The sequence below is a fragment of the Lactuca sativa genome, chromosome 5, assembly GCF_002870075.4.
Source record: "Lactuca sativa cultivar Salinas chromosome 5, Lsat_Salinas_v11, whole genome shotgun sequence".
In the NCBI taxonomy this organism is placed as follows: domain Eukaryota; kingdom Viridiplantae; phylum Streptophyta; class Magnoliopsida; order Asterales; family Asteraceae; genus Lactuca; species Lactuca sativa.
Genome location: NC_056627.2, coordinates 344,749,687 through 344,765,447, shown reverse-complemented (window position 1 = coordinate 344,765,447; position 15,761 = coordinate 344,749,687). Strand labels below are relative to the sequence as shown.

Genomic DNA, 15,761 nt, shown 5'->3' with positions numbered 1-15,761 from the left:
CTTTTAATATCGGCTCGTTGACCAACTACTTTTCCCCAATGAATGAAACAATAGACGAGCGTGTTGCGCTTGTATTTCTTCCCCACCAAACTATCTTGGAGGGTTTCTTCTCTCGTGTTAGCTGTTATAGTCCAAACTTTTTCTCCATGGATGATCAGCATCTAAGAACCGATGATAACCAACATATACGACTTTATTTGATTCTCGATATGAGGGAGTGTCTTCATTGCAAGTCAGACATTCTTTGTATCCTTGTCCGCTCCACCCAGATAAACTACTACAAGTTGTAAAGTCGTTTATTGTCCATAACAACATCGCTTTCATATTGAAGAATGTACTTGTCTCTACATCTTTAGTATGTACGCCAAAACTGATTCAACTCATCCACCAATGGCCCAAGGAACACATCGAAGTCCTTCCCGGGTGCTTTGGAGCCAGGAATCAACAAGGTCAACATGAAGGAGGCTTCTTTCATGCATAGCCATGGTGGAAGATTGTAAGTGGTGAGTATGACGGACCACGTGCTATGAGGATTACACATGTTACCAAATGGATTAAAACCATCAGCAACAAGCCCTAAGCATACATTTCAGGGTTACCTTGAAAAGTTATGATACTTCATATCAAATTTTGCCATGAAATACCATCAATGGGATGAAGCATCGTACCATCTTTGAATCGCCCGGTACTATGCCAAATCATATCTTTAGTTGTGTGTCTAGAATAGTACAAACATTGTAGTCTAGGTCACAGGAAAGTATCACAAAACCTTATGAACCACCTTCTTACCCTTTGTAGTTTCATCAACCTACTGACTCTCAATACAAACTGGACACTTTTGCAACAACTTGTGTTCTTTCCAGCAAAGAAATCAGTCGTATTTACATACGTGTATCGACTCATAAACCAAGCCGATCTTTTTAAGTGTCTTTTTTGCTTCATAATGTGACGGCGGGACTATGTTTCCTTAAGGAAATGCAGTTTGCAACAACTCATGAAGTTGAATCAAATGAACTATCAGTCCATTTGTTGATCACTTTGATATGCATCAGCTTTGCTAAAAAGTCAAGGGACGCAAACGAACATCTAAGATATAATTTTAATTGGACTTCTTCTAACAACTTTTGAAATCCATCATAGACAACGGTATCCTCTGTATTCGTATTCAGGTTCCTTTCGTCGCGGTTGGTATTGTTTTCAATCACACCCCCCATAATATTAGCAATAACATCGACCATCTCGTTACTGTACATTATGTCTTCTACAACCGTATGAACTGTATTTTCGTCGTGATAGTTCCATATAACATAATGTGGACTAATATCATGTTGAAGTATATGGAATTTCATTTGACTAGTAGTATAAATTTATTGACATTACATTTGTTACACGACCGTCTGATTTGACATTTGTTATTGACGTGTGGTTTGGACTCTCAATAAAAGATTCGAGTCATTGTTAGAACACGGCATAATTATGGTTTTCAGTAGTAGTCCAAGTTTTACCAAAAGACAGGTTGCAACTAAAAACATAAGTTAGATTTTAATGTTTACTCTACAAGAACTTATTGTAAAGATTTATTAGAGATTTATGAAAACATTCTTTTAGCATATAAGTGTGAAAAACCAAAAATAAGCTAATTTTTTTTTATTATTATTTAAGCTTTCCTAAAGGCCTACATTACTACAATAATAACATAATTTTTCAAAACCTGGTATATTATGTATTTAAAGGCAATTTGAGCAACTTTCGGCTCCATAATTTTCCTATTTTGGGTTTTAGATATAATTATTTGTTTTGTCATGTTAATTTGTTAAAATTAAAATATAACCTACATTAACGTTATTTATTTTAATAGTGGAAATTGTCACTTTTATTTTTTACAATTCAAATTTAAAATAAAATTAAAATAACATGAAAATAATTTGATTTTAAACAGAAAAGTTTCATTATTTTAAGAAATTTTTTAATATAGTCCTAAAAGTTTTTTTGAACAAAAAAGACTAAATATTTAATATTTTATACAAATTAACGAAAAAAATATTTTTTAAAGGGAAATAATAGATTATGTGATTTTTCCAAAATGTTAAAACTTTTATGTTTTTAAAAAAAAACTTTTAAAATTTTATCAAAAATTTTCTAAAAATGATAGGATTTTTCCACATAAAACCCGAAATCATTTTTGGAATTTATCTTCTATATATATGGAGTATCCAAAGCTGTCGACATTTTTGGAATTATGGATAACTCGCGATCTTGTCGATTTGTCCCGTTGTAGTATTAAAATGTAACATAATATTAATCTTTTAATTAATTATTATATTATTCATTATTCCTAAACTTATGTATAATATATATATGTAATTAAAGAAATGCACGTTTGAGCAGTGTCATATGTTGATCACGTGAATATTCCTTGATCTACGTATACGCTGTGCTGATTCTACGTATATATATTCATTCAAATGAAAAATAATTATTTTTAACTATTAAATTTAAACATGTAATTTTTCAATTTATTCTAAGACCTGCATATTTTTGTTTTCTTACTTTCAGCAAACATAATATTTTAGTGTTGATACTTTTGATCAGTTTACCTATAAATAGGTTGATGTTGGCTATAACACATATAATATTTTAGTGTTGATACTTTTGATCGGTTTACCTATAAATAAGTTGACGTTGGTTATATTATATCTTTCGTTATATTAAATGGATAAAATGAAAAAAACCAGTCAAATTTGAAGTCCGTCTATATGGTAACAAAGGTTGCCTAGAAGGGAGCAAAGTAAAGTTTGCTGCCTGCGCATTCTCTGACAGAACCCTAACATGGTGGAATGGTCATGTTAAGTAATTGACCCTATCAGTGGCTAACTTGATGGGTTGGGAGAACCTAAAAGAGATGATGTTGGAAGAATATTGCCCAAGAGGTGAAGTTCAAAAGCTGGAGCAAGAGCTATAGGAGCATACCATGGTCAGCTCAGATATAATGGCCTACACTGACAAGTTTAGCGACCTGGCAGCACCGTGCCCCGGGATGGTTACCCCGGAAAGTAAGAAGATAAAAAAGTACATTTGGGGTTTATGTACCCCAATTCAGGGGGATGTACTGTCTTCTAATCAAACTACCTTCGATAGCACCAAACGTCTGGCCAGAGACTCATTGACCATGGAGTCCACCATGGAGTGGTAGTCCCCGTTCCCGAGCTAGCAAAGGGAAAGAACTTTAAACGAAAGTCGGGGAACAAGAGGAAGGAGCGAACAATACAGGAACCCCTGCAGGAGCAACAAGTAGTTACTGTACACGCCGCCACAACACCTGCCACTCCAGCGCCTGTTAGTCGTTATGCTGGAACTCTCCAAAGTGTAATAAGTGTAACTACCACCACACCGAAGTATACCTGGAAATGCAGAGCATGAATTGCCGTAGGAAGGGGCACACTGCCCATTTATGCAGGGCGCCAACACAACCAATCTCCCAAATCCCCGGAGTTGAAGTAAATCAGGTCTGCTATGGTTGTGGTGAGACAAGACACTACAAAAGGGATTGCCTGATAACGAAGAACTCTGGCGCGGACGGAAGAATTCTAATGATCACCACAGGAGAAGTTGCCCCGGAACCACCAGCGAACAATGGTACATCTTCTAAATAAAAATTTCTTTAAAGATTTAAGTTTATATTAATATTAATATTAAAACTTGGGGAAAATTAAAAAAATAATTATGAATTATTAATTCGTCCGAAATAAGTTACAACATTCATAAGAAAACTAAAGATCCGTATAGGTGAGCTATGATGGCTTAGTATGTACATCAGGGTTGTGCATAACTAAGATTTTGCAGACTAAGAGTGAGTGATTCCGCCTTAATTCCTGTTCCTTGTTTGGTTGTGGATTTAGGGCAGAGTCACTCAGTCGGCCGTCTTATTCATCTAAATTATACGTAACTTGTATATGCCAAGCGATCAGAGGTACCGAGGAGGATCATAATATAAAGTATCAACACTAGTTATTAAAGCACTTTCACTACTAGTACTCACTTATTGCGGTATGTTTTGTGGCAGTGGTAATATCGACAAAGCACTAGAAAGCCTACACAGAATACATTGTCGAGCACACTCAGGATACACCATCGTATAATAAAGGTTTCTTTCAAATCGGCCTAACATTTTTTTCTATAAAGAGTCCGTAGTCATCATTCGTCATGGATTGGCATGGTCCTCACCATACCAAGTTCATGTGTTTTGAAATTCCATCGCCTGAACCGACCGACTAATGAAACCTTCATCACTTGTAACGACAACCCGGCACAGACCTCAGAATCATCTCCCTCATATTCCAAACCACAAAGTACTCATGCAAGGAGTACCTTGCCCTCCGAAACCATGTCGGCGTATACTCATCAGACCTTCCCGAACTACCACTCGTCCAACAGATCAAGTTCAAGCACAGAGGCTAAGGACGAATATAACCCACCTATCACTATTAAGCGTATATGCGAGGGTGGTATATAATTATGATTATGCGGGATTTAGTATGTGTGTTTCCACCCTATCTCTTGTTCCTTGTTTGGTTGTGGACCTGGGGTAGAGTCGTGCATCCGACCGTCTTACTAATTTTAATTATATACAACTTGTATACACGAGGTACTGATAGATGGACCAGGTATGAATCCTATCATGAACTCCAGGGCAAAGTTGCTCATGTCTACGAGTGGGTATTCTACCACTCAAAGGAGCACGACCCCAAGAGTACTGCTGAGAAAGCTAATTTCGGGAAGAAATTCCATCTAACCGAGGGGGGGGGGGGGGGTTATGTCACAACCTAAAAACTTTGTTCTCGTTAAGTCAGCTTTGGTCAAACTTATTCCTTCCATTTTCTTAAATTAGATGAATTATTGGTTTACAAGTTTTGAAGCCTTGTATCTAAGTGTGTTATAGTTGGAAGGGAAAAGCCTTAGGAACCAAGAACCTTCGCATCAACCACATAGCTTTGCAGCCGTGAACAGGACCAAGAACCTCGGACCGTGAACATCTTCGGACCGTGAACTCTCGATTCACGGTCATGTACTCCTCGACCGCAATCACTTCCCTATATTTAAGTGTTTGATCGATTTTATCTCATTTTCTTCATTTCTGGCCATGATATCTTCCATTCTCTCTCAAGTATCATCCTCAAGAACGACCTCTTCTTCCTATAAAACACTCCTTTTCTTTTGCATCTCTTTGGTATACCACAAAAGGCCTTCAAACACTTACCAATCCACAAGATCTTCAAGTGTTCTTCACCTTTGGGTCGTGAACCATTCATCATTTGGGCAATGAACCTTCAAGCGGGCCGTGAACCATTCATCAATTGGGCCGTGAACACCCCCATAGGCCCGTAAACACCTCAAGTCTAGCCGTGAACTCCATTTCAGCCTTCTAACTTGCTTCTAGCACTCTTTTGGTGAGTTATCCTTGCATCCTTAGTTGTTTCCTAAGCACCTTTGTAGTTATATACACTAACTATATACATATATGTGTAATAATATGCTAAATAGGACTCATTTGTGTCTCGGGACTTCGTTCGTGGAACCTATCATTTTATATCGAACCTTCACTTGAATCACCACATAAGGTGAGTTCATACCCCCATGTCTATTGTTTATTATGTCTTGTACCAATGAATTGTATTTAGAACATGAAACTTTGAATAGAACGTAGAAATAAAATTATAAATTGTAATAAGTTTAACTTAAGGAACATAAGGATCTTTTTATAAACTTATCTGTTAATTATAAAACGGTTTTTCCACATTATTACTTGTAAAGTCGTTAATCTAGCTTGTGAGACACATCTTTAAGTACTCTTATAAGTACCAATGAAAGTCTACCCTTACGACCAGAGTCTCCTGGAGGGAGAACGTGAATTTGTGTATAGATCTATACAAGATTGACAATCCCGCACCTCGCTGTTAGTTACAGCCGGACCGACAAGTCTGCGGGTAACAAATGTCATATTCTTTTTGACGTCTACAATACGTCGTGTTTTATAGTAGTCAAATTAGTATGGTCGAAAAACTCATAAAAGATACCAACGACATATTTACGTAGTAATATACTTTTCATAAACAATCTTGTAACGCCCCAAATTTCAAATACCAATATAACTTAACATAGTCCCAAAACTTCCAAAATTCAAGATTTAAATACTAATGTAATTATTAATAATAATAGCGGAAGCAAATAGAAATTTAATTAAACACTTGGCGCACTACGTCTTCCTCCAAACTTGTCGCCTTCTTCAAGTCTGAACTTTATCCCTTCCATTCCCGCTGCCACTTGCTACGTTATTTTTTGGGTTGCGTGCATTTAAAGATTCTAATGGGTAAGCCTAGGGCCTAGTGATTTCGTGGTTTTCATGCATATTGACGTCAATAAAATAAAAATAATGCAACAATTTATCAATATAATTCTTTTCATTTCTTTCCACCCTTGATGACACATTAGGAAACTATTGTCATCTCCAGGGAACAAGTCCCTCCGTCGGGCACAACAAATATGCTTACGGCTAGATAAATAGAGCGTAAACTCTCCGCCGCGTACTAACACCCTGTACGACGACTAATAATAAGATTGTGTAAATACACCTGTTCCCTATATATATGTCACCCACCGTTTTCAACATTTTATATGAAATAATTCACAAATTTCACACAAATATGCATAGCAATAACAACAATAACATATAATTGCAAATAAGTTTTGAATCAACTTTTCATGCAAGCAACCACAAAATTCACACGAAACTCACCTTGTTGGCGTTAGGTCTTAACCAAAGCTTGTCACGCTGCTTGCACCCTACATTCCACCAATAAATTTTCCTAAGACAAAAATCCTAGAAAAACATCCTATATGTCCTCATTTTGGTTCCTTTATCCACGTGTTTCGTTCGACCAAAATAGTAATTTTAATTATGTTTAATACGGTGTTTATAATAACCTTCCCCATATATATATATATATATATATATATATATATATATATATATATATATATATATATATATATATATATATATATATATATATATATATATATAATTAAATAACAAGGTTTTCTCTTTAATCGTTAATATTGGAAAATACTTAGTATAAAAATGAATAATGTATTTCTTCAAAAAAGTTGCATTTCCATAATTATAACATATTTAAACTAAAAGGAAAACATACCGTAAAATAATTGGCATCTTTTGTATATTTCAAGGTAACATCTGTAAGTTGTAAAAAGAAATGGCAAGTCAAGAAAAAACAAAGGGCCAACTATGTAAGATGTAGTCCCTAATGAATAAGCCAGGTGGGCATCTTCCCCAAGACTTTGACCAAGGACATTTAACACTCTTTATGTATTTTTTTTATTATTTTCTTTTTAAATGGATGTTATATCAAACAAATAGTCTGACGCCTTTTCTTCTTAACCCGTTCAATGTTTGCTTTCCACCATTTTTAAAGAAACTTAAGCTTTGACTTAACCCAATCCAACGACAAATAAATATGTAAAATTCACTTCTAATCATCTCCACATCTTACAAACATATACCCATAAGTAATTTTCAATACTTCACTAGGTAAGCAATATTCATTTTTTTTTATTTTCAAGAACTTAACAATTCAATTTTCTTTTATCAATTGAATTGGCCCAAACAGAAACGTGGTATGGAACCAAAACACATAATAGAATCAGAAAAACCTAATCAAGCAACTTAATCAAGCTAGAATTGAGTGATCATACCTTAATTTCAAGAGAAACTCCAAAAACTATTCAAGAACTTCCATTACCGATTTCTCCTTCAAATCCCAGTCGTTTCTTGCAATTCCAGTGGGGTTTCCACTAGAAATCTCTAGCTCTATATATTGCCTAAGGTTTCATCAGTTACTATCCCCTCAGTTGCTCGAATTTAAGGCCTAATCATGGATGATGGTTTCTAGACATTATACCTCATAATTCCCTTCTAATTTACCCATTAATTTTGAACTAATCATCTTTTATTAACATAACCTGATTATATATATTGCATATATTTTTTTGACATAAGTTATTACAAATATTAAGGGATGATAACTATGTGATTACTCAGTACATACCATAGTGTTAGATAAAACTGAAATCCGATAGATAGTGGAATGTGTGATTTCCGCCTCATTTCATGTTCTTTGTTTGGTTGTGGGCTTGGGGCAGATTCACCCATTCAACTGTCTGTTCGGTCTTGGTTATATACAACTCGTATGTATTAAGTGATCATAGGAGGGTAGTATCGTCACATCAGGTTTTCCAAAACAACCAAGACTTTATTCAGTATTAACATATCAACAAAACTAGATATCATTTAAGTAAGTATATTGAGTATACTTGTACTTTTCAATATATTGAGTATACTTGTACTTTTCAATATATTGAGTATACTTGTACTTTTCAAACTTGGAACAACATAGACAACCAGTCGGTTTTATAGAAAATATAGGATTTTCTATGGTAAACATCATTCTTTTAAGATAAACAGTTTTCGATAGAAATTTCTGAAAACAATAGCATTTTTACCAAAAAAAATGTTTCACAATTGAGTTAGTGGAACTAGAAACTTATCTATAAAAGGTTTAATACGTATTATTAAACCAGTATAACATAAATGACCTTAAATGGTTAATTCTATAATACCTTAGTTTATACACCAGGGTTATATATAATGAATAGCTGATATGCAGTGGAATGTGTGTTTTCCGCCTCATTTCTATAATAAATGACCTTAAATGGTTAATTCTATAATACCTTAGTTTATTTCTATTCCCTGTTTAGTTTATACACCAGGCTTATGTTTCTGTATTAACGATGACATCCCAAACGTTTTAAAATGAAATAAATACGTTTCTTCGAAAATGTTTTAATAACGTATTTACCATGTTTTTCTGGGAACAAATTCCGCAACATTTTTATAAAATGAAGTACTCTGATTTTTATAAAGCATAAACAACATCGGTCTTTTCTGGCCGTGAAAATGGGGATGTCACAGTTGGTATCAGAGCATTAGTTTAAGCGAACTAGGAATATGGATTTATTTCTAGACTTAAACTTAGAATGCTAAGCGATGATCGTGAGGTGTGAGCACTAGCTTATTTTAGGAATTGTGCCTAAAATGCTTTTATGTGCTAAATGCTTGTGCCTGATATGCTGTTATTTGTTCGGATCTATGGTTTGTTGCCGACCGGATCTGGAAACCTTATGTGTTTAGGATTCTAAGCGTTTAACTACGATATTAGAACTAGCATATAAACGTTTCGGAGTGATAAGAATGATTTAAACGTCAATCCTAAGTAAAGGTCTAGATTCACCTTATTCGGCGTATAGATCAAGATGGCAAGAACCCGTAGCGGAAACGTGAATGCAAATGGGAACCGAGATCAACCCCCAGCGATTGAGCAAATACCGGTTGTGGTAGCCGCTGCTGAGCCAATAACGATGGCAGGAGTGCAAGCGATGATCCAAGCAATGTTGGATCGTCAAATGGAGGAAACCAGACGTTTGCTCCAGCAAAATCATGAGGAAGCGACTATTCAGATCGAACAGCCCAAGTTGAACGAAGGGCAGACTGAGGAAGGAAACTACAGTGGGACTGTTGGTCAAGTCAACCCACCAATAGTTCGACAAAACAACCAAGATGACGAAGTCGAGAGGAATGGATGCAAGTACAAGGATTTTCTGACTTGCAAGCCATCGACTTTCACTGGAAAGGAGGATCCGATCGGGGTCATGGATTGGATTTCGGAGATGGAATTAGCTTTCATGACGTGCGGTTGCAAGGGAAAACAACAGACCACGTTTGCAGTGCGTCAGTTTCGAGGAGGCGCTGTACGATGGTGGAATACCTTGGGAAAGACGCTGAGCCCCAATGAGCCCCTGCAATTGACATGGGCAGAATTTTTGGTGCATTTCAAACGTAGGTACTGCTCAGCCCAAAATCTGCTCGAGCTAGAAAACCAATTCCTTACCTTAAAGAAAGGAAGCATGTCTATTGATGAATACACCAACAACTTCACAGAGAAGATGGAGTTCGCCTTGCGTCTTGTTCCGGATGAGCTGACAAAAATTGGCAAGTACGCAAAGGGACTTCCATGGGAATATGCAGTGCCAGTGCGTCAGGCACCTACTTTGGAGGCAGCTATCTGGGCTGCCAAGTCGGTTGAGGAGATGATCAAGGGAAGAGCCGCCAACAAGACCGAGGTTGGCGAAAAGAGGAAGTTTGAGGGGTCTGCGAAGCCCGATGAGAGAAGCAAATCAAGTACCAGGAAGTTTAGAGGAGGAGGGAGTGAAGAAAGATGGTGCGAGAAGTGCAAAAAGAAACACTCTGGAAAATGCAGTGAGGAAGTAACTTGTTTCAAGTGTGGGAAGCATGGGCATTATGCCAACGAGTGTAAATTCAATAAAAGGGTGTGTTACGAATGTAATGAGGAAGGACACTTCAAGCAAGATTGCCCAAAGAGAGAGGGGGCTACAAAGCCAAATGTGCCGCCAAAGCCAAAGGCGAGAGCATTTCAAATGATCCTTGACGAAGCAGATAACAATGCGAGGATTCAGGAGTGACAACTTGACATCCAAAGATCGAGTTATGAGGTAGCCATAGAATCGTATGATGTAGCCTGTTAGAGGCATATTCTAGGGTGAACTTGAACACCTATGTAATAGTTTCAAGGAATAATAAAAACCTTCGTTTTGATATCTGATGTGTTAAGCTGTTATATGATTTTCTTGTGTGGTGACTTGGAAAACTGTGGGACAATACCTGAGACGAGTATGAGTAGGTGTGAATGGTAGTAGAGGCCTATACTACCGGAAGCACAGGACTCACACTTGGATCAGGGAAAGTCACAAGGTTACCAAGAAGCTAGTAATTGGTTTCGTGTGTGTTGTTACCATCGTTTCGGTAATGAATAAGAAGATTGTTGATATTCCGACCCTAGTGGTCGTATCGAATCGAGTCCGACTACGATGAGTATGTTGTGTGGTTCAGAGAACCAAGTTTGATGTAGCGTCCGACTTAAACCAAACGGTTGAAATCAAAGCGATCAATAGAAGTATCACACTCGTTGTTAAGGAAGTTGGTGGCTAGAAATGCCTAATGTTAAAGTGTGATTATATCACATTAGAACATGAAGGAATGCATAGTCTGTTTTAGAATTTAACTCTAAGAGACCTAAGTCTAAGTGTTGCAACATACGATGATAGGTCATTAGAATATGACACATCGATCTATAGTAGTAATAAAAGAACTTATCTCAAGTCCGTATCCAGCAAGGATCGAGATTGTGACTTGAAGGTCATAATTTGGAGTCTAACCTGAGGTAGAGAGCAGGTGCACGATCGAGTACTCTTACAGTCAATGAGTTTAAGAGATAGAATTGAAGGAATGTAGAAGTTATAATTATTACCTAGGATGAAGAGATGACGTATGGAGTCATTATATGACCCTGTTTCGTTGATGATTCCGGGACGTAATCATCCAAAGGGGGAGATAATTGTAACGCCTGCAGATCCGGGCTAGTCAATTTAGAGGCAATAGGGGTCGAAAACGACTTTTCGACAAAAAGATTATTTAGAATAAATAATCTTAACCAATTTGTAGAATATGTCACAGGGTTTCCGTACATATAAAGAACGCCGAAATCCGAGTTATAACGAAGAAGTTATGACCCGTCGAAGTTTCGCGTCGGAACCGGCACGGCGCCGAGAAGCGTTAATAGTAAATTTATGATAGAGCGAGATTTAGATTTAGCGCTCTAAACGAAAGTCGTAGAATATGTTAAACTAAGAACTTCGATAAAAAGAACGCCCAAATCTGACTTCGTATGAAGAAGTTACGATTTTTCGAAGTTTCGGATTAGCAGTGTACAGTCCAAAATTCGAATATTAGATCGAGCGATTTTTAGCCGACACAACCTAAACGAGAATTGAAGATCTCATTATTAGTAGTGTAACAATAAAAAGACAGACGAAAATGGACATCGGATGAAGAAGTTATGAGATTTTAACGGACCAATCCTGTCCCGACCTGTTAAAAATATAACTTTAAAAATAAAGTCAAAATTAGCCGACGGAGTCTAAACGAAAGTTGTAGAGTACGTCTCCACCTACGCGTGGATATAAATAACGTCAAAAACGGAGTTCGTATGAACGAGTTACAAATTATAATAGCATATTTACGTATTAAAATAAAGTATAAATCATATATACGTACACATATATATACATATGTATATATCATTAGAAAGGTATCGACGATGCGGTCATTATAAGACTAATGTTGAGTTCTTTCGACATTAGTTTAGTGCAAATATCATTAAATCTATTTAAAATAGTATTATAAAGGGGTGTTTAGTTGTTTATATAACTATAAAGTCATTAAGTAATTATGGAGGGTAGTTTTTGTAAATTCAATTACTATAAATAAGAGGCTTGGGCTCTCATATTTCTTGCACCATTCTCTTGATTCAAGAGTCTTTCTCTCCTTATCCCCCGAGCATTTCGGTCCCTCGTGATTCGACTTCTCTTTCTGTAGTTTTAGTATAGTAAGGTGAGCGCTGAAGCGCTGCACGAATCTTTCTTAGAAAGATTCAGCGACGAAGTTCTGCCCCTACAGAGCCCGACTCCTAGCTAAAATCCCCTTGTAAGTAAGTTATGCTTATCCTATTTTAAATATAGTTTATATTTAAAATTAGTATTGTTATTATAAATTTATAATAAATATTTGAGCTATTATTATGAATTATATAAGTGTCGTTATAATATCTTTTTAACTACTCGCGGTACGGGAAATCTGGTTTAAAGGGCCGCATAGGGTTGTTGGATTTCAGAAGTGCTATATGCCAAAATGGTCCTGCCCTCCGGTGTTTTACGTCTGGCCCCTGTCTGTACATAGTGGTTGGAAAGTATTGTTTAAACGCTTATATAATAATAATAATAAGACTAATAATTAGTCACGGTAAATCTTAGACTAAAATCTAGTGGTAATAATACTAGGTTTCGTCGAAGGAAATTATTTTAAAGTAAACGAAGCGCTGTCCGAGTACCGAGTCACCACCTTCTCAAGTGAGTGTGCATGGTCCCTTTCATCTTACACATAGATATGAAGTATTTTAATATAAATTACGTGTTATGTGTGCATATTGTCTTAATACTTGCTGTCTATGCTGGTGAAAGATTTTTATACATGTTTTAAATGATTTAAACTGTATAAAGTATTTTATATCTACAAAATATGTTGCGTAAAACATGAGTAGATGAATGATGAGGGATAAAAGCTGAAATAGAGGAACATTAGTAGTACGGACCTAGTGCCCTATAGGTAATACATTGGCAGCAGTGGACCAAGTACCCTATAGATGAGCACTGGCAGCTGCGCCACAACCCGTAGATGTTTTAGATCTACGGTAAACGTCCTAGCAGCTGCGCTCTAAGGACAGTATCAATAGCTGTGCCTAATAGGGAGCCTTATGACCATGACAGTGGCGTTAAAAGGTCAATACCGGCAGAAGCGCCTCATAGGAAATGTCCCAATTCTGGCAGCTGTGCCTAAGTGACAAGATTAGCAGCTGCGCTTGACCAAAGTGTCATTGGCAACAATGGACTTCATGTTGTTTCCTTAGGATGATCCTTAGGAATGAATGAATGAGAAATAGCTGATTCTTAGGGTAGATCCTTAAGAATAAAGAAGATAATGGGGATGGGTAATTGGGTTGATTATTTGATTGTTTAAACATAATAATTATATTATTGTGGGTTGAAAACCCTATGTACTCACCAGGTTTCCCAACCTGACCCACTCAGTTTATCTATATCACAGGTGTTGATATGAAGTGACACTACACTGAGAGATTTAAAGAGATGTAGATCACTAGTGTAAATAATTGTAAGTTCTGTTTATGCTTATGTTTCTGTATTAATGATGACATCCCAAACGTTTTAAAATGAAATAAATACGTTTCTTCGAAAATGTTTTAATAACGTATTTACCATGTTTTTCTGGGAACAAATTCCGCAACATTTTTATAAAATGAAGTACTCTGATTTTTATAAAGCATAAACAACATCGGTCTTTTCTGTCCGTGAAAATGGGGATGTCACAGTATATGTGATGGAACCCAATTATTAATTGGGTGTTATTTTGATGTTGACAGATTCGGGAATTTGTCATCCAACAGCTAGGGTTTTGTCAACAAGACTTCAGCAGTGTGAGGTGAGTTTTCCTCCAGTAGGAACGAGTCTAAGGCACCAAGGCCGACCCGTTTAAGTAGTATAGTATGCCGAGGTAAGCCCGATACCGGGGTTAGCCCGGGGTAGTTTATATGTTTCCAGACTTCGGTTCGATGTCAGGGCGATCTCGAGAAGTAGTTATGTATGCTTGATATCTTTGTGATTCATGCATGTTTATGTGTTATGTGTTATATGTTCCGGTCTCCGGTCCGATTCCAGGCAAGCCCGATGTAGTATATGTGATTATGCTATATGTTATGTGTTCTGGGGTAAGCCTGATGTAGCACCTGATTCCTGGTATGTATTCTTGGTTATTAAATCTCTGTATTTTGCATAATTAGCCTTGGACTCGGCGAGTTGAAGGACTGACTCGCCGAGTAGAAGCAGGACTAGACGCGGGATCTACTCGGTCTACTCGACGAGTAGGTCCGATGGACTCGACGAGTAGACCCTGTTTGGACTAAAACCCTAACCCGGGTGTTTGCACCCTATTTAATCGATCTAACCCAGCCTCCACTTCCCTTAGCACTCCCAGAGACCTGTAGAACGAAACCCTAGCCTCCTTTGTGTCCTTGTGGGTGATTGTTATCATTTTGAAGGTGGTTTGGGGCTTGGGAGAAGAAGGAGAAGATTGAAGAGTGCAAGAAGGGAAAAAGATCCGGAATCTACTCTGTGAAGGGCTTCTATTCAGGTAGAAAAGAACCTAACTTGATCTTTAGCTCATTAGTCCCCCTTTTTGTCCCTAAGAAAAGAGGTTTTAAGCCCTAAGAACCTAAATCTCTATGTGTTTATGGCTAATGTTCTGCAAGGACTTCGGATGTGGACCTTTTGGACTTCATAGTAGCATAAAGTCTCTGTGGTTGAGGTAGTGGATGTCCCCATTGAGTATAGGACCTCTTGTATAGCTTGGAAGTGCATGTTTGAGCTCATAGGGCCAAGCATGCACGTAAAGTTTACAACTTTACGTGGTAAATGAGCCCTAGGACCATGGATCTGTGGTCTGGAAGTGTTGCATGTCCCAGATCTGGCCTACTCAGGAAATGGGTCGAAGGACTCGGCGAGTTCTATGAAGATGGTCGTCGACTCGGCGAGTTGGATGAACAAACTCGACGAGACCTATGAAGATTGCCTGGAACTCGCCGAGTAGTTCTTCAAACTCGGCGAGTAATATGAACATCCACAGAACACGAGGGGTTTAAGCATCAAAGGCTCAACCCTCCGTACCTGTGCACAGAATTAACTGTATAACGTAGTCCCGAAACCCCAACCCCTCGAATGGGGCGTTTTAGTGTGGATTGGAAGCGAGCAGGGGATCTGCTCGAGGAACTCGGCGAGTTGGGACTCGAGTCGGCCCCAAAGTCCCGGGTAGCGAGTCAAGGGTGACTCAGTGGGTGAAAAGAGGGACCTGGTGAGTGGGACCGGATCAGTGAGGGATGGACTCGGTGAGTTGCTCGCAGGACTCGACGAGTCCAGTCAACTGG

The 15,761-nt window shown here is 37.6% G+C and overlaps 1 long non-coding RNA gene across 2 annotated transcripts; it reads left to right on the top strand.

Moving 5' to 3' along the window:
- The first annotated feature begins 12,521 nt into the window (after window positions 1-12,521).
- On the top strand, window positions 12,522-13,968 carry LOC128126341 (uncharacterized). Of its 2 annotated transcripts, none has more exons than XR_008224159.1 (3): window positions 12,522-12,694; window positions 13,048-13,116; window positions 13,871-13,968. It is a non-coding gene; the product is annotated as an uncharacterized LOC128126341 (long non-coding RNA). The 2 variants fall into 2 exon arrangements; XR_008224160.1 differs by having other exon boundaries at window positions 12,522-12,698.
- Window positions 13,969-15,761: the final 1,793 nt, after the last annotated feature.